Below are 23,630 nucleotides of genomic sequence, written 5' to 3' on the forward strand. Positions count from 1 at the left end.
TGTTGACATATCATTTTGTTACACCCTGGGTAAAGAAAGACAAATAGATGGCTTGGCCAAAACCAATTACTCAATGTGAGGCATGCTGACAGCGTGTATTTCCGGAAAAATCTCGTAATCAGTTCTTGCAACATAGTATTTTTTGTTCTGGTAAGAAAGTGGAAAACGATCACAGGAATCAATGTTATTTTAAAACCCTTATAATTCTAGAACACTTCGACAATAGTACATTATGCAACGAGCCTATAATGGTAGTAATTAAGACGCGAGTATGTTTGTTTATGAAACGAGCGCAAGCGAGTTTCATAATTTTCATACGAGTGTCATAATTACCATTATAGGCAAGTTTCATACGACTTTTTATGCTCGACCATATTTCTAACTTGAAATTATTCATAAGTATTCATGTTATGGTTATGTATGTGAGGAGCAGAACTGACCTAAATTGTGAGATGTGCGCTGACGCGAAAGTATTGATTTTTTCCGAGGAACGAATGTCATTGACCTTGATATAATCTAGAGAATAACATGAACATTAGTCTTGATATAACCTGGAAATTGATTTAGAATTGAAAAACGAGATGACAAATTGAATTTATTTGAATATTATTTACAATTAACGCTAATTATTATAGTATCAGAACATAACCTTCTGCGACAGTATTGGATTTCCAGCCTCTGTGACTTTTCGCTAGTTGTCTTTCGATTGCATATACGAGAATAATCGATATTTGTGCTTTTATAATGGTACAATGGTGATTTCTCATTGGCTGAACAACTGAACTAAAATGAATAGGTGCACTTTAATGAGGTACAGTAAAGGGCTACTACTAGGTGTATAATTACTACATTTCGGCATGGTCGAGCATAAAATAATTTATATTATGAATTCCAAAACTCCGGGATTTTATTATAATGACGCTAGCTGAACAACCATCCGGTATTTGTAATGAAACTGCCTCTGAAATTTACACTGCACTTTATTTGTAACGTGTGAAGCTGTCGATTTCCTCTCTTGTCACTCCTGATGTAGTCCCACGTTTTGTTCGTTGTTTCAAGCTTGAACACTGGTGCACGCATGTTATTCGGTCAGTACCGTTATTTACTAGCATGAAATTGTGCAACAGACCAACAAACCGTGTCGGCGTGACATTCAACAATCGAATTAACAATTTAAAATCAGACATCGTTGAGAAACCGGTCACAGTAGCTCCATTCAGTGCAGGATTGCCATAGGTACGGAGGGTTACCAGATACTCTTGGGTGAAAAACAGAACAAACTGGTTTAAAAAGCCGGACACAAAATTTGTAGATATCCTATTCCTTAAAACATTTTTGGATTCAAAAGTCAAATTTAAGCTGCAAAATTGATATTACTCGTTAATTAGCGTAGGCATATGTTACTAAATTAAAAGAGGAATACGAACGTTGGGGACTGACGAAAAATAAAAAAAAAAAACTAAATATATATGTATTGGCGAGGAGATAGAACCATTGCAACTAGACAATGGAGAAATTATAGAACCAAGTACGGAATGTATATATTTAGGGACGAAAATAGATCAATTTGGGAAAAGTAATACAGAAATTGAACATAAAATTTCCGAAACAAAGAAAGCAATTAATGCTCTAAATTCTCTTTGGTGGAACAAACATAGGCTATAACAAGAAACAGGAAACTGCAAATTTATAAAACAGTAATTCAAAGTATTCTTACCTATGGCATAGACGTATGGCAAATTTCTACAAGGAAACAAAATAAAATTCTGGCTACAGAAATGGATGTTTTAAGATGATCAGCAGGAAAATCAAGAAAAGAGAGTAAAAATAGACAGATAAAAGAAATTATGAAAGTAGAGGAAGAACCAGACATTATTGACGTAATAGAGAAGAAAAGACTACAATGGTATGGACATGTAAAGAGAACGACTACCACGACAAATTATGGAATGGATACCGACAGAAAGATGGAAAAGAGGTCGTCCAGCAAAGACGTGGATAGAAGGGGTACAGACTGCCATGACTTCCAGGAATTTGACACCAGAGCAGTGGGTGAATAGGGAGGATTGGCGTTTGGTTTCCGAAAAACTGCGTCAGCAATCATGACACCGGAAGAAGAAGAGAAGCTAAATTATTAAATAATTATCTATTATTAGCTATATAGCCGGAGGTCAAAGCCGTTATTCAACATTGTAACGTATTGCAAATAAATAAATAAATAAATAAATAAATAAATAAATAAATAAATAAATAAATAAGTAAATAAATAAATATATATAAATAAATAAAATAAAATAAAATAAATAAATTACATAAATACATTAATTAATGCATTTAATTAATTAATTAAATCAATTAATTAAATAAATAAAATAAATAAATGAATAAGTAAATATAAATAAATAAACAAATAAATAAATAAAATAAATAATTATCCGTAAACTAAAAGGAAATATTAAAATACAGTTAAAGCAAAAAAAAAAAAATTACAGTACAGGTACTTTTAGTTCCAGCATTTTATACGGAAACATACATGAAAAATATAAAGTTATTTTTTTATCAAATTTTACATGTAGGCCTAATTACAAAATCTACTTCACTCACCATACATTTTGCTGACAGACGACTGAACTATACTTCACTATACTCAAAAGAATAATTTCGCATGTTTACAGTTTTACTGATGTTCATTTTCAGGCGGAAAAAAAAAATTGAAACCGGCTCAACCTCGTGTTACTGATGGTGCCGCGGAACATGCTGCTTCTTATGCACGTCGATCGACCGATTTTACGAACAAAGCGTGATCTACCATGGTTCATTCGTGGCTTTTATTCCAAAGAGAAATATTGACCAGTGACGCTAATACTTGTACCGTTGAAGCGAGTTCAGTCTCTGAATAAAATACAGGGTGTGTCAGGAGGAAAGGTACATGGTTTGAGGGGCGATAATATTGATGATTCTGAACAAAAGACTTTATATGAACATATGTCCTGTCCTCAACGGTTTCGGAGAAAATTAATCGAAACAATGAGGAACGCGAAAAGTGCAGGTGACAGTAAATTAAAAGATTGTTACCTTATGTTCTGTTTAATTGTGTACTTTTCTTTACAGAACATGTTCAAAAATTCCACCGTCAACTTCAATGCACTTTGCAGCTCTTGTAGACAGTTACTGTGTTGCTGATCTGAGCTGATTCGGACATTCCTTCACTTGCGCACAAGCATGTAAAATACGAGCGAGAAGTTTACACTTTGCGCTTGTAGACTTCGCTCTTAAGCCAGCCTCACACACACTAATCCAATAGAGTAACGTCGGGTGACCTCGGTGGCCATGAAAAGACTCCACCGCGACCGATCCAACGCCCATTGCGCATTGAAATTTCTAATAAAGACAATACTACAAACTAATATCGTATTGGTTGCGTCTACATGTGAGTGCTGAAGAACATAAGCCTGGCGTCCGTGATTTTCAAACAGCTGTATGTCAGATACTGTTAAGAATAGGGTATATGTTCGTATAAACTTTTTAGTTCAGTATCATCAATATTATCACTCCTCACACCATGTACCTTTCCTCTTGTCTCACCCTGTATATGAACGAAAAACTAAAGTTCTATTCGTAGTTCAGAATTATGTTTTGAAATGTAATTATTGAAAATGAGATGACTGGGACTTTTTAACAAAAATTCGAACATTTAACAAACCTTCAAAAATAAATACGGACGGCAGGACACCTCAAAATAAGGACCTGACTTACTAAATACGGACGTTTCGTAACTTCAGCCATACGTACAACAATCGTAAACATACTACTTTTTTGTAAGGTTGTACGACGTATACGTGTTCATATTTTCATATTTGTTGAAAGATTAAACAATCAGACTATGGATATAAAATCCCTACAAAAATGTACACATTTACAGACATAATACAGTGATATAAAGGAATATGAATTAACTACAGCACCGATATGACCTAGTCTATACTGTAACACCTGCAAAATTAGAAATCTACGACTATAATATGTATACCTACTACAGTATAGATTTCCATAAACCTGTTAATTGAATGCAAGGAATGGCGGTGTATATTTTTTATAATAGAAGTTCAATGTACAGTAATCTGAATCGTATCGGAAAAGAGAAGCCGCGACACAAATTAATACTTTAAACCTGGGCATATCAATTAACGGATAATATTACAGATTATAACAGATTATTCCGTCCTTATTAATGATAATTACATCATGTTACGTTTCATGGAACTCACTGTTCTTTGAAACGGAGGGGTCGTTGCGAAACTCGACTACATTAAGAAACAACACAACTTAAAGAGCCTTTTATTTTTGCCGGCTCGTTGGTATTCAGTTTACACGCCGGCTACGGTTCTAGTGCGCAAGAAAAAAACATGGCATAGACCTATGCAGGCTTCTATATAAAATGTGTGCATTCATTCAAATTTTTCTTTTCCTTGTACAGGGACATCATTTTATTTTTACTAACATTTCTGATATTAACCTGCCTATACCTTTGAATCAACGGTTGCTAACCCCTTCCATGACTGGAGTTCGATGGCGTAATATACAAACAAATCATTTACTAGGTATAGGAGGGAAGAAAAGTAGTTCATCCATTTACGTAAACTATGAAATATCACGCTTTTGAGTTTGATAATTTTCATTAGGTTTTTGTTTAATCAGAATACAGCACAGTATTAACACTGAGTGTTTTTACTCACGAACTGAGCTGTCCATACGGACGTATTCATTATGCAGTGTATATTAGAGTGTATATAGCCCATTAGCGTACACTATAGAGAATGAAGTTAAATTGAAAAATAATCATAATATGGATATTTAAACACATTTTTCAAAATGGTGGCGGTTCATTTCGATTAATGTATGTAATTCCAATTACCAGTTTCGTCCTTCGTACTAGTAGGCCTAACTCATGTTGAAATAATTCTGTACCTACTCTATAAGAGTACCTTACGTTCTGTAAATTCAATCTTCACTTCTGTTCGATCCGAAAAGATAAAATTACTCAGACATGCTATCTACTGTCCGTCCAAGTGATTATGTCGCAGTATCGTAGAAAGGAGGGAAATCACGTGACAGTTAATTCCTTAACGAGGCCTGTTATTTAAGTTATTTTAAACAGTTGTATGGGTATAATATTACGTATATGTCCAATTCCTAACAGAAATTAATGTTCTCAGAAAAGAGCTAAGACAGCCCAGCCACTAGCCTTTACCGAGAGGCGAATAGAAGCTGGTGGGGAAAACCGGAATGCGACGTAGGCAAATGGACGACAGTACCTTTGCGAAAATGATGCAATATTGAAAGCTCTTTCGTCATTGGAAAACGCGAACATATTTTTGGAACGTACTGTGACGGTAAGGCTACTATGACTTGGATCTGTGTGGAAGACGGTTGAACTTCATTCGTAGAAGGGGTGGGAGTGAAGTACATTCAAAAACTCAGGTACAATAAAAATTGAAGTAAAAATAAAATGATGTCCCTGTATAAATAATTATGGTTTATTTAACGACGCTATTTCCTTATATGTATGTGCATATATTGTATATACATATATTTATTTATTGTGTTTATACTTAACAATTTTAATATGTACTATATCCACTTACACCGTTCCTAACAATTAATTTCTTAATAAGAAATCACAGCAATTTTGCACGGAATGGAACGTAGGCAGAAAATAAATATATAGTAAGAAGCAATGTGATAATTCATTTTTTTATTTTAAAGTGGAAAACAGTACGGCTATTTTTTAGTGTACAACTGTCAGAGGTTGGTACGACTTTTCAACTTCAATAATCTCGCAAAACTGATTCGGTGTTGCCAGATGTCTCAGCGTAAACAGAAGCAGCAAGATATTAGTATGGGGGAGAGAGGAAAGGGATATTTAAAAAATTCAATAAAACTTATGGGAATTTTAGTAGCTATGTCTCGTCAACTTCTTTATCACTGTATTTGCAACTGTCAATATCCTACGATCATCCGTCCCGTTCAATACGGGACAGCTCCGTATTTGGAAGTATGGCCGGTAAATCATGAAGATTCGAAAAATAAAAAAACGCGTAGGCCTATCTATAGACTGTGCTTCTGATATAGTATTGTCAAACGTATCGTGAACAACCCGCGGGCCGCGAATCTCAAATTTTCAGAAACTCCATAAAACGAAATTATTGATAAACACTTCAGTTTACAGCATAATATGGAATTTATTAAACATTTAATTTAATTTAACTAGCTAGCTAGTGAGTACAAATTAAAATCATAAAACAAAAATGTTTCTAGCCACTACCGTAAGAGCCAGGCTCGTGTACGGTGTGATCCTAGCCAATAATATAACATAAAATTTACAAGAACAGTTTACTAAATACAGTAAGTAACTTAATTCAAACCGATAAATAACACACAAGAGCAAAAAAAGACGAAAGAGAAAAAGAGAGAAAAACACATTTAATATAAATTGACAATCAGACAGAAGTCAGAGATATTCAATAAAAACATGAATATAGTCGACAGAAATAAAAGGTAAAAAAATACACTCATTTGTTAATAGTATATATCATGAATAATTTTATAAATTTATTTTTTAAAAGCTTCGATTTTAAAATATTTCAAATTTGGAAAATGGTTTGTAATTTTATTATAAAGTCTTGGGCCGAAACTAGCACCATGTTTGAGAGCTGCACTTGTATGACATTTAGGCTCAATTAATGGGAAAGTAGACTTTTGCCTTCGAGTACGATATTCATGTCGATTAGATTGATGTTTTATTTTATTTCTGTGGTAGTAAGTTAGTAAACTATATTCATAAATTTCTTCAATAGTTCATCTTTAAAATCTGTATAAATTAAATTTGTTGGGTAATCCATATTTTTGTTCAGACAAATTTTTATTAATCTTCTGTGTAATAAAATTAATGGATTAAGTACAGATGATGCTACTCCACCCCAATTTATTATACCATATCGTATTAATGATTGTACTAAACCTAAAAATATTATTCTCAATGCCTCCTTAGTGATATCGTTAGCATCGTTCAAACATAGCCATTCCGTGCGAATAAGAAAGAAAAGACTTTAAATTTTTGAAATTAATGTATTATTGTCGCTCTCTAAAAGCTAACATTAAGCATTCCTTTCATTGCTAGCCACGCAGAGGAAGTTAGCTTTTTTGAGCAAGGAATGGCGAGTCATTAACGTGTTGCCGAATTATCTTTATTATTTGATCACTATTTGTAAAGCTTTTATTACAACGAAATGATTTTTTTACGAATGTTCTACTACAACTGGGAAAAAAATGTCTAAATTTAGGCCTAAATATGCCCAGACAATATATTACACGTATTACAAAACTTAAGGATTAATTCATTAAAATGGTAGCTATATATATGCTAAAAATGTAAACTCTTCATCTCGCCGTAAGAGGAACAAATGTTAGAAAAAAGTAAAAGAAAAAAAGATAATCAACTTTAAATCTTACCATTCAATGCGGGCGAAATTTCATGAATACTGTAACCGTGATCCAGATACTGCTCAAATACTTCTCCCTGAAAAGAAAGGAAATCATCAATGACACAATTTTAATTACTTCTAGAACGACCAAATATAGTAAATGGGGAAAAACAGGAATACAGTACGACTATAAAATATAATAACAGTATATTAAATAAGTAAACGCAACCTCAGTTTGAAATCTGTTGTCGCACTGAGGAAGATGGATTACTCTTCCTGCCCAGGATCCAAATTCTGTACTTGAATACAATGACATATTGGATAATAAATAAAACTTTATCGTTACGGTATTTTTTAATCGACAATTTGACGATGCTGTATCAGTTATCTCGCGCCTATGGATGTAGTGGTTATGGTATTTAGCGAGAGAAGTCCGAGAATTTTCCAGGGATTATCTGACATTCGTCCTACAGTTAGGAAAAATCTGGGGTAGTGGAAACAATAAAGCAATCAGCCTAAGCGAAATTCGAACCCACGTCCAACAACAGCCTCTTAACTCGAGTAGAGCTCGCTAACCCTTGCTTACTCCTATGACTACAGTAGTCTCGATTATCCGAGTTTCGAATAACTGAGGTTCCGTGTTATCCGAGCCCGATCCAAAAAAATACTGTAAATACTGTACAGTATTGCATGTTATTTGATTTTTTTAATGTATACGTACTAAATTTTTAAATGTCTAGAGTTCATATTAACCTGATTTGTTCATTCTATTTAGTCTATTGAGTGAAGAGTTTGTGTAATTCCTAATCAAAACACAGATTTTCAGTAATCATCCGTTTTATCCGAGTTTTTGCTTTCCGAGGTAGTCTTGATCCACATTAACTCGATAATCGAGACTCTACTGTACTTCAGTTTTTAATCCAGCTCATTAGATGCATGAAGAGTATTCCTTTAAAAATGAAGTAAAACATGAACTGAATTAAAATAGTCGCCTAATACTGAACTTCAAAAACGTACACCACAGCTGTGGAAAGATTGAAAAAAATAGTTTAACAAAATTAAAGGTATGCAAGAAAATTTAGAATAAGAAGTGAAATTGTCTTCCCTGTCTGGAGTAAGCCGTGTATGAGCAAAGGAGTAATGTTTCTCATATGAAGAGTCCACTGCAAGAATGATGGATGTCACTTTCTTGTCGAAAATGAACCAAGACTGTCAATGCATAGCTTAAGACATATAGAATGTACATAGAGAGTTATATGGCATTAACACTGATAGTCATTGTCCAGTAATGATCGGAAAATCACAGTTAAGCTTTGAGCGCTAAGCATTTCAAACTTTCAATGCTTCTCCTGCAAAATGTATTTCAAATGACATCCATCATTCTTGCAATGGACTCTTCACATCCTAAAAAAAAATGGCACCTTGCATCTAACTATCCATTCACTTACATGTCTGCCTGGCTCTCAATTCCACCATCCATCCATCCATCCATCCATCCTCCTCTCTGCCAGGCTATTTCTAAGTATACATACATACATACATACATACATACATACATACATACATACATACATACATACTGTTCTGCCTGATAATAATAATGGCTTTATTTAACCTACCAGAGTTAAGGCCGTAGGGCCTTCTCTTACACGCCTAAGGGCAAGTCTTTCACTGTAAACCCAGCATTCTCTAATCTATCCTATTTTCCGTCTTCCTCTTAGTCTCCGCATATGATCTATATATCTTAAAGGCGTCTATAATCTAATATCTTCTTCTGTCCCGAACTTTTCTCCCGTTCACCATTTCTTCCAGTGTAGGCCTATACTTCAGTAGACAGTTTCTTCTCAGTCAGTGATCCAACCAAATCCTTTTTCTCTTCCTGATCAGTTTCAGCATCATTCTTTCTTCACTCACTCTTTCCAACACAGCTTCATTTCTTAAGTGTATATACTGTTTTCTATCTACATCATAATCTCTCTCTCAATAGCACCCATCCATCCACCCACAGCCCCCTCCCATCAACCTGTCTACGTAAAACATCAATCTGCTTGCCTTTTCTCGCCAAGCTATCCAACTATTCACTCACTCACGTATCTCTATTTTCTTTCAGTTTCGTTAGCTTCTTTCTCTCTTCAATTTCAAATACTGAATATTAATTCGCCGCTGCTATAGAAAAGGCAGTGAAGTGCTAGATACCCACAAAGAAGGAGAGCTGCAAGCCCTGCACGGCATCATTCGTGCAGTCTGCAAGGAAACATCTCTCCGCTTGGACGCACTGAGCAGCAACGTGTGAATCAACATTTATTTACGCTCCCTTGTACTCGAGCTTTCCTTGCTATGAAAATCTTTCACTTCAAGAAATATGTTTATACGAAACAGATGAGTCCAGGCAGAGAATTTACACAACTATACATTGGGCAGTGGAGTAAAGGGCTAGCTCTCTTTCGCATGGAAACACTGACTCTCGTATTGAGACAAAACATCGATGAACAGTTCATTCTTTATGACATTATCAGGAAATGGTATATTTTTAATACTGAAACCATTATGGCAGAAAACGTAACACTGAAAATCATAACATGAACCACCACCATCACCAACAACGTGCTCTACGCAGCAGACCACATGACTTGTTCCAATTTAATTCCATTTAACGATTTTCGTAGAATTCTTCTGTGTTTGGGTTCATGTGACAGAGCAAGGGAAAGGAGAAGACTTACAAAGAAAGGAAGACGAACTGGAAATGAGGAATAGGAAGGGAAAAATGGAAAACGAAAAATGCAGACGAAATATAAAAATAAAAGGGACAAGAATGAGAAAAGTAAAATAGAATATGAAAGAAAAAAGAGTAGGAAAAGGAAAGGACTAAGAGTAGAAGAATAGGAAGGATGGTAAACAAAAAAAGAAAATGATCACGGCTACAGGTAAAAGGAGAGGGCTAGAGTTTAAAGGAGAGGGTTAGAAGTAAAAAGAAGTGGGCTAGAGTTAAAGACAGAGGGTTAGAGGTAAACGGGAGAGGGCAAAGATAAAAGGGGATAGTAAGAAATGGACTAGAGATAAAGACTAGGTTTAGTGATAAAAGGTAGAGAGTAAAGTTAAAATAAGTAGAAAGAAGTTGGTTAGAGGTAAAAAGGAGATGCCTAGAAGTAAAAAAGAGAGAGCTAGAAGTAAAGAGAGAGGGCTAGAAGTATAAAAGGGAGAGCTAGAAGTAAAAAGGAGAGTAAAAGGAAGAGAGCTAGTAGTAAAAGCAGAGGTTAAGAAGTAAAAGGAGAGGGCGAGAGATAAAATGAGTGTGCTTAGGTTAAAGGAGAATAAAATAAGAGAACGAGGCAAGAGATACAGGAGAAAAAATAGAAATGAGCAGAAAGTAGGCAAGAAAGACAAGAAACAAAGAGACACCCGAAGAAAGGACAATTGAAGATGAAGTAAAACGATATCAAACAAAGAAGCAAAGAAGACAATGACAATAAAAAAGAAAAAACGGGAGAAAAAATCGGATAACAAGACAAACTGAAACAAAACGAAAAAAGAAAAATTAAGAAACACAAAAAGAAAAAGTAGAAAGAACACAGAAACAGGAGGTATAGGACAAGGAGGAAATTAGAAAGGGGAAGAAATAAAGGGAAAAGGTAGCAACAGAAGGTAGGAATAAGAATAAGCGAAAGGGAGGCGGAAAGGGAGCGGGACATTGGATTGACAAAAAGGAAACTGAAAAAGAGACTAAATGATTTAAGGGGTTAGGTACAGCTTACAGCAGTAAAATTTTGGAAATATTAAACATTTTTTTCCTCCATTACTGTATCTTGTACAATAATGAAAATTAGTATGTGTAAAACACTGTCCTTCTGATATATGATAAACATATTTTTACGATTTAAAAAACATTTTTTTTTTCAAAATTCACTCTGCAGTGATGAAGCGTTTCCCTCATAACTCAAAAAGTATCTAACATTCTGTGATTAATTTTTTTTGTATATTTATGCATGTCATATCTACAATATGATGCAAAATCACTTCTCTACCTTTGATAGATTGTCTGAAAGAAAAATAAATTCATTTAAAAAATGATCAAATATCAATATTTTCTTCTAACACAAAAATTAAAAAAAGTATATATTTATTAAGGAATGCAGTTGAAAGAACAATTTTTAAATAGTAAAAATATTTTTTCATATAGCAGAAGGGCAGTGTTTTACACATACCGATTTTTATTACTGTACAAGATACAGTAATGGAGGAAAAACATGTTGAATATTTCCAAAAATGTTACTGTTGTAAGCTGTACCTAACCCCTTAAGAACGAAGAAAGGGGGTCTAGGAAACGGGGAAGAAAGAAGGGAATTGAGAAAAAGGAAGAAGAAAAATACAAGGGCTAAAGAAAGAAGCAAAATACAAGAGGTAAATGAAGATTGAAAGAAGTGGAAATTAGGAAGAGTAAAACCACAGTCTAGCACAGCCCTGCAAAACTCGCAAGTAGGAGAACTATGACGTCAGCTTCACTCCACGGTAGGGTAAGAAATGGGAGGAAAGAAGTCGCTCTCAAGAGCTGCAGTTCTGCAGGTCTGGTCTAGCATATACAGTCACGAAGCTCAATACGTACTAAATATGCATCCATAGATAGTTGCTTACCACTAGGATCGCTAATATCGCCTCATTACAGAAAATGCGAAATAGTACCGGCACAGACTATTGTTCCTAGTACCCTCAGAACTCAAGCTTCGTGACTGTATATACTAGACTGTGGTAAAATGGAAAAAAGGCACAAAGAGGAAAGAAAACAACAAAATAAGTTGACAGGAGGGAAGGTAAAATAAAGGCGAAGAAAAATGAGGATGGAAAATAAATTAGAAATGGAGAAGTTGAAATGTGTATGGTAATGTGTAAAAAGCAGGATGAAGGACGAGAAGAATCAGAAATTGAGAGGAAAAGATGAAAAGCAATAGAAGAAGAGAAAGACAAAAGAAACACAAAATGAGAAGACGAAAATAATAGAGAAGTACAACCATAGTTTCACACAAGATACGCAGAGATCGGGCCTTGACCGCCGCCCACGTCGCGCGACAATTGTTTAATTAAGCGGTAATTGCTACAAATTCAGAGCCCCTTAAACTCCGTGTGAAACTGGATATTCACATGTTTTATGGAAATGCAGAGCACAAATTGGATCTACTTCACTTTAGAGTCCCTTCAATTTAATTCAACAGACGTAACGGTAACGTTTTAACTACCCCCATGTTGCATTTCTATTTAACGTCACGTCTCAACTATAAAGGCCATTCAGACACGATGAAATGATAATATTATTGCAATTCTTTATTTTAAGTTCCTTTCAAATTACAGAGCCTGATCTGAGAGAGTAAGAAAAGTGTAAATTAGAAAGACTATTCAGAGACGATAAGATGATAACTGTAATTATAATGTTTTATTTAACGTTCCGTTAAAACAACGGCGACAATTTAGCAGACAATCATCGTAATACTGTAACCTACGTTATACGTAACCCAGTTACACGTAGTTCTGGTTTATACATAATTATGCACAGGTCCTTGCAAAATTGCATATAAATTAATTCTGAATTGTATAACCTAAGAAAAAAAAATGACCAGCTGCCATACGCGAAGTCCCCTTTGGAAAACTTAGGTTGATTTCGTGACAGCTTATGTTTACACGTGAACGAATTTCTTATACAGCGGCAGAGTTCCAATAATTTGTTGTCAATGTTTCAAATGACACTATGGTCTCGAACTTGCAGTGGCGAAGCTCTTAAGAAGCTTTTCAGGCTTAGTCTACTCAACAAATTTGAGTTATATCTAGTAACGTAATAACACTGTATCGTAACATTTGGTTTTACTCCGATCCTTTCACATATTAAATTCGCTGTTGGCAGTCATTCCACTGCGAAAGGCTTGTGGCATAAGACTCATAGCGAGACGCGACGCCCTCCCTCACAGGAAGCGGTACTCGCAAGCTGGAGGAGGTATCGATTCGCTACGACTCAGCAGCAGGATGCGGGGCTAATCTCAACCGCGTTATGTTGGTTTTCTCTGAATGCGCTGCATTGTTGAGTGTTAGATTAACCAAAAGTGTATGCATATTTGTATTACATACTAATTTTGTGTAAAATGGCTCATACTGAGAGAACATTGAGGTCATTATTGGTAGAATTGAAAGAGAAACCGTTTCAAGTTGGGCGTATGAAACAAAATGGGCTTACAAGGATAGAAGATCCACAGCACATTTAAATATTAAAATAACGGATGGAGGAGGACATAACAGGAAATTTCAATTTCCTTGGTATAAGAAATATCCTTGGCTAACAGGGTGCTTTGAGACAAATATGTTATATTGTTATATCTGTCTTTTGTTTTGGGGTAAAAATGAGTGGTTAACTTCTTGTGGGGTCTGTGTCACAAAACATTTCGATAGAAAAGCCGAGAAATATCTGCTGTATAAAAAGATACAGGCAAGCAGCTTTCTTCAGCCTATCCAGTATTTACACCTTACCATCGCCACTGCGAACCTGTGGTCTGGGGTCAACATATAAGTAAAGTAGGAATTTACCCACAGAGACTACAAGGTTAGGAGGTATGCAGAGTGTTCGTTGTACGCACGAGAAACATATCCCCATTCAATTTCTGAGATACAAAACATGTTTCAGTTGTAACCTGGCCATATCTCAGGCTTCACGTCATTCATGACGTAACGACAATCTAAGCACACCTGTCGGCCTGGGTAGCGTAGTCGGTATAGCACTGACCTCCTGTGTTCGAAGTTGCGGGTTCGATCCCGGCCTACGTCGACGGCATTTAAGTGTGTTTGAGTCGACAAATATGTTTTGCGTTCGTGGATCTCACCTTAACGTAAATGTCCTTTCTTTTCACCATAGTTAGATAAGATATTGATGGTCATCTGTTAAAATTTTGGACAAATTATAATTTCAATTCAGCAAGTTATTAAATGTCAACGTTGAGCTATTAAATTTATGGGTTCCGCTTACCCCTGTTTACCTTAAATGAGTCATTCCACGTCAAATCGCACAGCAATAAAACACGACCTTCTCGGAAATGGTCGAATTTTTTTTTTCATGAATTCCAGACATCAAATAAGGAGACCCGTATTTTTTTTATTTTCACAATTATTAATTATTTGTGTAGTTATGAATATTTGAAGTTACGCAAATTATGCGCGCACTGTTACATAAACTCGCTTGGAACTTTGTGTCTACATATAATTGAGATTTGCGGTTTGGCGCATTTGAAAGACGAAATACAACACTTTTTATTACTTTAGGCCTATCACAAATAAACTTAAAATTTGGCCTATTTTTTTAATCATTTCGTTTTCAAAGCAAAATTACTATATTAAATAGCCACGTTAAAAATCTGAAAAAATATAGACTTGTTCGCTGATGTATTATCTGTAAACTGCTGCATTTATAAATATGGGATCGGCACCCATACATTTGTAACAATTTATTTTCCGGAGGCATGCACGCGCTCGCGATGCCCAACTAATGAACTGCTTGCAGCCATAGGCTAGAAGGCTGCCCGTGGAAATTTCCCGTTGCATCTGATGTCACCATACTAATCATCAAATGATTAATACCTTAAGGAACAGTAAATATCTTATCTAAAATTATTTTATTATTGTCAGCTCAGGGGGAAGCCCTTCACAGTTTATACTGTAATATAGCAAAGTGTTCAATGATAGCAAGACTGGGTAAGGCAGTAAATAGATGGCATGAGAGAAAAATAATCAGTTTGGGTTTGAATTTCGCGCAGTGACGTGACTTCTATACAACATGAGTGATGGTAAAGATCGCGTAATATATAACAAGTGTTTAAATCCATTTACCTTCCTAATCACGATTTTAAAAAGAAAAGTACACTAAGACGCGTACGTCGCGACTTATTGATAAAGCTCAATTTAAAGGAGTCTTTGAGTGTGCAAATATGTGATTTGTTCCGTAAAAATCAATCAATTTCCGCATAGGTCAGGTTAAATTATATGTGAAGCCGTAGTTCTTGTGATATTAATAAACATGAATCAAATGAAAGTGCGGACAGAGAAACTGATTATCCCAGTATTTCTTCTAGCAGTTCTATGGATACAGTGCTAGAAATCAGTAATATTGAGGAATTAAACAAGAGTTTGATGTCAATAGAATCCCCTATCAAGAAAAGAAAGATACAACAAAACGATACCCCCGTGAAAATTTTCAAAAGTAAAAGGCTCCCTAGCATGTTAAGTTTTTCATGTAGAAGATGCATCATCATCCATTCAAAAGTCAGCCATATTTTATTTTTGACGGAATGCAAAGAAAGTACAACCTGAAAATTACATAGTTATTGCAGACTTTTCTGAAAATTATTAATTTGTAATACAAGATTCAATACAAGGTGTGCATTGGAACATATGCCAAGCCACAATACAGTACAATTTTAATTTTACTTCCTACTTTATTTTATTTTATATTCTCTTATATGCCTATTAATATTATATCTGAATTGTGACCGAACACGAGCGCTGCTCATTCGGTCTCAAATTTTGTTAATACTACTGCATCTCCTTTTTTTTATATTGATTGTATTATTTTATTTCTATTTCTCTTATTCGTAATTATATTCTTTATTCTGTATATTTAAATAAATAAATAAATAAATAAATAAATTATTTCGTAGTATATTTCAAAGGAGATACAGAAATTCGTTACAAAAGTAATGTCATCTCAGAAACCATGAAACATGACACCGATCCCTTTCACTTTTTTCAGTCCGAAGCAATCAATTTCTTAAAGCAAGAATTCAACGATATGAAAAAAAATCATCTACTTTTCCAATGGATCAAGTTCACAAAAAAAAAAAAAAAAAAAAAAAAATTGCTTACATGAAGACGATTATGGAATTAGTGCTGAATGACACTTCTTTGCAATGTCGCATGGTAAAGGTCCATGTGTTGGCATTGGAGATACTGTTAAAAGACTTGCCATGAGAGTTAGAGTTGTATACAAGTTCCTATAACAACACAAAAAAAACTGTTTGATTAGTCACAAAAAACATTTCTAACGTGTCATTTATATTTTGTCCATTCAATAAGCACAAAAACCACACTGAAAATTTGCAGGCCAGATACCATAATCTAAAACCAATAACTGGTACATTAAAATTATATTCTTTCATTCCGTTGTCAAAAACTGAAGATTTAGTAAAACAATTTTATTTCAAGAAAGAAGGTATGCGAATGAAAATTTAAAATGTGAATGAAAAGAAACATTTGAAAAGCATAATGTACAATTATTTGAAGATATCATAATAAGTAAATTAGCAGTGTTTCCTCGAGTAACTTGATCCGTACTGGGTGTAATGTTGTAACGTTCAGTCAATTATCCAGCGCCGATAAACCTCTTAGCGCGCTTTAACGCTTCCCGTCCACTGCTGCTGCGCCGACCGCTACACATTCTGTCATAAGTAATTAAATTTCCATTAAACTATTGGAGATCCCACTCTGATTTTTTCTGGAATTATTAAGAATACTTCAGTGCACCTAGTAGGAATTTTTTTAGATTTTTAATAGGGCTATTTCACATTGATGTATATGTTTTAAAAATTGAATTATAAAAAAATATTTGAAATAATTATATTAAAATTAGTTAGTAAATATTTAATAAAAGACAGTACTTTAAGCTTTTAAATGCATTTTTCAAAAAAATTTTAACATCAATATCGTCAGAAATATGACGCTTTAAATGTTGCATTGTGCGACATTTTTAACGAATTTTAACATGTAACATTTAAAAAACATGTGGACTTAGGAGGAAATAAAAATACACTTGTTGGTTTATGAGACCCATAGAGTTGGTAAAAAAAATATAAACGCAATCAGAAATATGAAGGTCAAAATTTGTATAATTTTGTGCGATTTGACGTGGAATGACTCAAATACGACGATGGTCCTTGTATTATAGTCTTATTTTCTAGCATGGGACTGATTCACTTATAAGTAAAAAAATATCTTTCGAGTCTCGATGAATAAGACTACTCTCAGACATCACGTTTCTTTATCGTGGGCTATGCACGAACCGGTAAACTAATGCTCACGGTTTACCACCCGGAAATCAACGGTTATGCCACGCAGCTATTCTATAATGCACTTTCAAAAGAGTTAAACCAAGTTGGATTAAAGTAGTGTTTTCTCTGTTTCTAACTACTATACATTTAAAACGAAAACAACAGATTATAGTCCATTGTGTATATCCATTATGTGTGCACCGATACAAACTGGAAATGTTTACAATCATTTTACAGAATTATGGAATGATTATACAATTTAATTAGTTACGAATGTCTATATTTAGATTAGGTGACATATTGGACAATTTTGATTACAGTACATTTCGTGGAAGTACAAAACCATCATCGCAATGTTATGTTAAATAATATAAATGAAAGAGAAACATTGCATACTTGTTTTGTCGCTTGAATAGAATAAATATTTTGGGAAACAAAACACTCGATTCTGTGCAAACACTTCATGTTTTATTTATTTAATTTTACTCCGTTTTCATCACAAAACATTTCAACAGGTAAAGCAAATCAAATTGTAATTAAAATATATACAGGGTTAGTTAAAAGTCCCGCACCACGTAAATAACTTTTGAAGCATGTGGTTCAGTGACATGAAACTTGGTATGTGGGGATAACCATATACTAAGAACTCAATAATGGTATTACCGAGTTTTTTCTACTTCCGGTTTAACCGGAAGTAACTCCAACTCTCTTATTTTAAATGGAAAACCTAATATGTATATTTTTTTTCTTTTTGAATAGTGCTCATTAAGAGCTTTTCAAAAATTACCCACACTTGATACTTGTGTAAAAATTCAGTGTTGCTAAGTCAAGAAAACAGAAAGGTGTATCGAATATTAAAATAATAAATGTACTACCTACATAACATTTGAAGCATACGGTTCAGTGATATGAAACTTGGTACGTGAGGATAACCATATACTAAGTACTCAAAAATGGTATTACCGAGTTTTTTAAGTAACTCCAACTCTCTTATTTTAAATGGAACACCCAATATATATTTTTATTTTTGAATAAAGCTCATTAAGAGCTTTTCAAAAAGTACCCACACTTGATACTTCTGTACAAATTCAGTGTTGCTAAATAAAAATGGAAGTGTTGCAAGATATTCCTAAAGCCAGGTTAAATCATTCCTTAAATGGTTTCTATGATCGAGTGGCACACTGTAAATCAGCTGAGGACTACCAATTTGGACACATAATTTAGAAGGTGAGCTAGCTTTGTTTTGTTTTTGTTAAGGAAGGAGTATTTTATTATTTTAATATGCGATACACTTTTCTGTTTTCTTGACTTAGCAACACTGAATTTGTACAGAATTATCAAGTGTGGGTACTTTTTGAAAAGCTCTTAATGAGCAATATTCAAAATTAAAAAATATATATTGGGTGTTCCATTTAAAATAAGGAAATTGGAGTTACTTCTGGTTAAACCGGAAGTAGAAAGAACTCTGTAATACCATTATTTAGTTCTTAGCATATGGTTATCCTCACGTATCAAGTTTCATATCACTGAACCGTATGCTTCAGAAGTTATTTAGGTGGTGCGTTTATTATTTTAATATTCGATACACTTTTCTGTTTCCTTGACTTAGCAACACTGAATTTGTACAGACGCATCAAGTGTGGGTAATTTTTGAAAAGTTCTTAATGAGTAATATTCAAAAATAAAATAATATATTGGGTGTTCCATTTAAAATAAGAGAAGTAGAAAAAACTCAGTAATACCATTTTTAGTTCTTAGTATATGGTTATCCTTACATACAAAGTTTCATGTCACTGAACCGTATGCTTCAAAAGTTATTTAGCCTAGGTGGTGCGGGACTTTTAACTAACCCTGTATAAGCAGTTTGTATAATGGGCAAAACACATACGGTATTGTTACTACGCATGTTGAGGACGAATCATGTTTGTTATTTTTCTGTGTGGTACACTAACAAAAAAAATAATAATTTAATAGTGACACATACATACATACATACATACATACATACATACATACATACATACATACATACATACATACATACATACATACATTACAAACCGATAAGGATGTTCATTGGAATAGAGTTGTTTCCAAGGAGACCTGTCTAAAAACAAACGAAGGGAATGCGTTGCAGCGAGCGAGTGAGTGGCGTGCGCAAGGCTTCCGAAGAAGGAGGCATGTGGAATGCGTCCCGCCCCACAGCTGCAATCAATACGGCCGATCTCTTCTCATCTCCATGGTTACAAGGGCTGCGAATGCCGACCAGATCCTTCTTGTTCCACCCCCGTCCCTGATTAATTACTGTCCAGCGCGTGTCTGCTAGGGATCAGATTCCACGCGGGATCCACCCACCAATGACCGCAACTTTCTAATCTAAAAGGGCAATTGAATATATTATTTTCAAATGCCGGGTTTGTAAGACACGTCCCTGTTGTCAATTATCGGTAAATTGTGCGTTTTACTGCATACAACATCCCCACCACCATCCTCCTTGTGACCATGTCATAAGTTACTTCCTTTAGTCTATATTTTTCCTAAGCTTCTAACTTTGAGATATTTCGTAATTTATTTTGAGGTTGTTTGTTGTCATTCTCCCAGTGTGTATTTTTTTTTTAATAGGTCCGATAAAATTGTATACTTTTCTCCAACCAGGAGATCAACCGTGAAAGGAATGTGCTTACTACTGCGTCATCTATTGGAGCGAAGTAGATAGATAATATTAACGTTATAACGTCAGTTTAAAAACCATGTGCTCTATGTTATTTCCTGTATGGAGAGATTAAAAGACTAGGAGATTAACAGTGATCTAATTTTGTAACTAGGGTAGTATCAATATGTGTGTATCAATGTTATTGTTTGTGCTGTGAGAGCTAGCCAATACAGATACGAGTACCCACGTGTGTGATCTTATGACATCAACATTCATTCACAGCATTATCCCGCTTCGTCTCAGTCCCCAAAGACTTTCTCGTGGTTGGAGTACAGTATACCTCTGAGATAATGGCTGATATGTACATACAGTAGATTTTCAGGCAGTATACCTCACTTGACGGTTTGTATCAGAGGAAGAACAATTGTTTGTACACATCTGACATCTGATTAGTGTAATACTGTACTCCAGCCAGGTGAAAGTCTCAGGGGAATGAGACGCAGCGGGATGATGCTATGAATGAATGTTGATGTCATAAGGTCACACACGTGGGTACAGGCATCTCCATTGGCCAACTCTCAAAGCACAAACGATAACACTGATACACATATTTATACTACCCTAGTTATAAACTTAGATCACGATTAATTTCGTGGTCTTTTAATCCCTCCATACAGGAAATAACATATGCAGGAGAGCGCATGGTTTTTAAACTGACGTTATAACGGTAATATTATGTATCTACTTCGCTCCAATAAATGACGCAATAGTAAATACATTCCTTTCACGGTTAATCTCCTGGTTGGAGAACAGTCTGTATCTTGTCGGCGATGTATACAATGGAGGGAGAAAGTAACCGGCCAAACTACCCCATTATCTCCTGGCTTAGTTGCCTCACGAGTGGTTACAGTTACTAAACAACAAATTTGTGTAAATTTTAACTGGGTGAACTTGCAGTTAGTCTGAAATATTTTTTTCGTGGTTTAACACCATAAAACTATAATTCTGCCTTAATTTAATATATCACCTCATAAGTAATGTACATCCTTTTCCTAAGTTTGGTGTTTTGTAAGATTTTAATGATTTTCTTTAGCTGAGAAATGCAATTTACAAGACAGCACATTAAGACGCTTAGAAAGTAATACAGAAGTTGTGGATCTGTACCTCATGAATTGACACCTGAACAGGCTCAACGCAAAGTGGATATCTGTCGTCAGCTTATTGCTAATCATAAGGATGGTAGATTTATTAGAATTGTCGCATGTGATGAAATATGGATATATCACCGCGATTCTCAAAACAGTGACTCGATCCCCGTCAGTCTCCAAAAGTCGTAGTTAGACAAAATCGGTTCGGCCTCAAATTAATGTGTCTGGTACAATTTTGATAGCATGATTCACTGGAAGTTTGTTACAAACGGACGTTCGACGATGCGAATCTTTATTCTCAATAGCTAGAACGAGTTCATGAAGTTCTGAAAGAGAGGTACGTGGCATTAGTTAATCAAAATAGAATTTCTCTTGCAACAGGAATGAGAGATTCCATACGGCTCGAACAGCCATGGAATAGATCCAGAAAGTTGGAGGCATCGAGCTGCTACCACATCCAGCATATAGCCCTGATCATGCTCCTTCAGATTACAAGCTGTTTCGATCCATGACTCATTTCGTATGTGAAAGAAATTTACAAAACTTGGAAGCCGAAATGGGTATCATCAAATTCTTCGCGTCAAAAATCAGAAACAGGTACCGTCGCGGAATAACAAACCTCGCTGAAAGTAGGTTCAAGACCACAGACTCTAATGGTCTTTACTTTGAAGCTTAGATTAATTTCTTGTCACAACACACTCCAGTCCACACCTGTGGAGTAACGGTTAGCGCGTCTGGCCGCGAAACCAGATGGCTCGGGTTAGATTCCCGGTCGGGGCAAGTTACCTGGTTGAGGTTTTTTCAGGGGTTTTCCCTCAACCCAAGATGAGCAAATGCTGGCTAACTTTCGGTGCTGGACCCCGGACTCATTTCACCGGCATTATCACCTTCATCTGATTCAGATGCTAAATAACCTTAGATGTTGATAAAGCGTCGTAAAATAACCTACTGAAATAAAAAAATAAAACACACTCCAACTAAAATTTTTCTCCTAAACCGACATTACTTATGAGTAGAGGGCGGATGTTGATGGCCTAAAAATCTACTTAAATGATCATTAAAATGCCCTTAAACTAATAGAAAAATTACGTATAATTAAAAGAAAATGACATTTAAATATTATTCACAGTACTCGCACACAACGTCTTAAAATTAGTCACCTTGTTTCATTGACTGCCTTGCAAATCTCGGAGAGAGGAGACAACGTCCTGAAATTTGACTAAGATAAAGCAAAAGAACATGCAACAAAATAAAGGTTTAAGGGAAAACTATACATTTTAATGAGGGTTTACAATGTGTTTCAATCAGGGGTGGTCCATGTCAGTGCCTTCATTCTCAGTCTCCTCCTCCTCCTTCCGCGCTTCACTTTTGTTACCAGATCTTCCAGATGAGGAAGTGTGAATGACAAAACAAATTGTGGGCGCAGCGTGCATTCTTGCAATGTTTGTGTTAAAAATACTGTCTACTACAACAGACATCCCTTCCGAACCATGTTCAGGACACAACGTCCTGCCCAGGACATGGTGAAAGTTTCCCCCCTTCCAAACATAAATTCTAAAGACACCCTCGTACCGACAAAAGAACAGTAGCGGTCAAAGTCCTCACTTAAACTAAAGCTGTTGTCAAGCATTTTATATTACTTCCATTGTGTGAAGTGAAGCCTTCAGTGGAATTGAGGGATGGACTTTAGAATCTGTTCCAAACTATAAAACTCAAACTTCACTGTTTTTCACTTATTCAGTAGGTAATTACTACTAACCTATTTGGTTATAAAATTATTTAACAGACATATTGGTAAGGAAGAAAGTAAAATGCATTCCAAATGAACTAAAAGTTCTTCAAAGTATTAAAATGACCAAAAATGCTGAAAAAAATATAAAAATGACCTACTAGTTCAAAAAATGCAATATAAGAAATTAGTTTCTCACGTTGATATTAACATAGAAAGGATTTCTATATTAATAGGCATCGTCCTAATGTGAAAAATAAGAAGATTACTTTTCATCAACATGAGACAGAATCTGTAATTTCTGACGTTTCAAGTTATGGGTGACTGTGGATGAAAGAGTGTGCATAATACATGGAAAACAGGAGTGCCGAGAGATAAATCATCTGCTTAAAGAGTGCATTTATGAACCACAGATCTCATTTGGACTCTTCGGGATTTCTTCAATTCAGTTCTTCGGATTTTCATGATGTCTTCGTGTTTTAAGTATTCAATATTTAAAGACTTCAGAAAATGCATCTCTGCTGCTTGTCATACGACACGTCACGACCC

At 35.0% G+C, this 23,630-nt stretch overlaps 1 protein-coding gene across 1 annotated transcript in view; it reads right to left on the minus strand.

The window, feature by feature from the left end:
• LOC138712348 (beta-1,4-N-acetylgalactosaminyltransferase bre-4-like) overlaps positions 1-23,630 on the minus strand; it is a 233,941-nt gene that overhangs the window by 115,654 nt on the left and 94,657 nt on the right. Inside the window, exon 2 of the mRNA XM_069844006.1 lies at positions 7,513-7,579. The gene's annotated coding sequence lies outside the window, so the exon portion shown is untranslated. The remainder of the gene's footprint in view (positions 1-7,512; positions 7,580-23,630) is intronic.

Source organism: Periplaneta americana, chromosome 13 (genome assembly GCF_040183065.1).
Source record: "Periplaneta americana isolate PAMFEO1 chromosome 13, P.americana_PAMFEO1_priV1, whole genome shotgun sequence".
NCBI lineage: Eukaryota > Metazoa > Arthropoda > Insecta > Blattodea > Blattidae > Periplaneta > Periplaneta americana.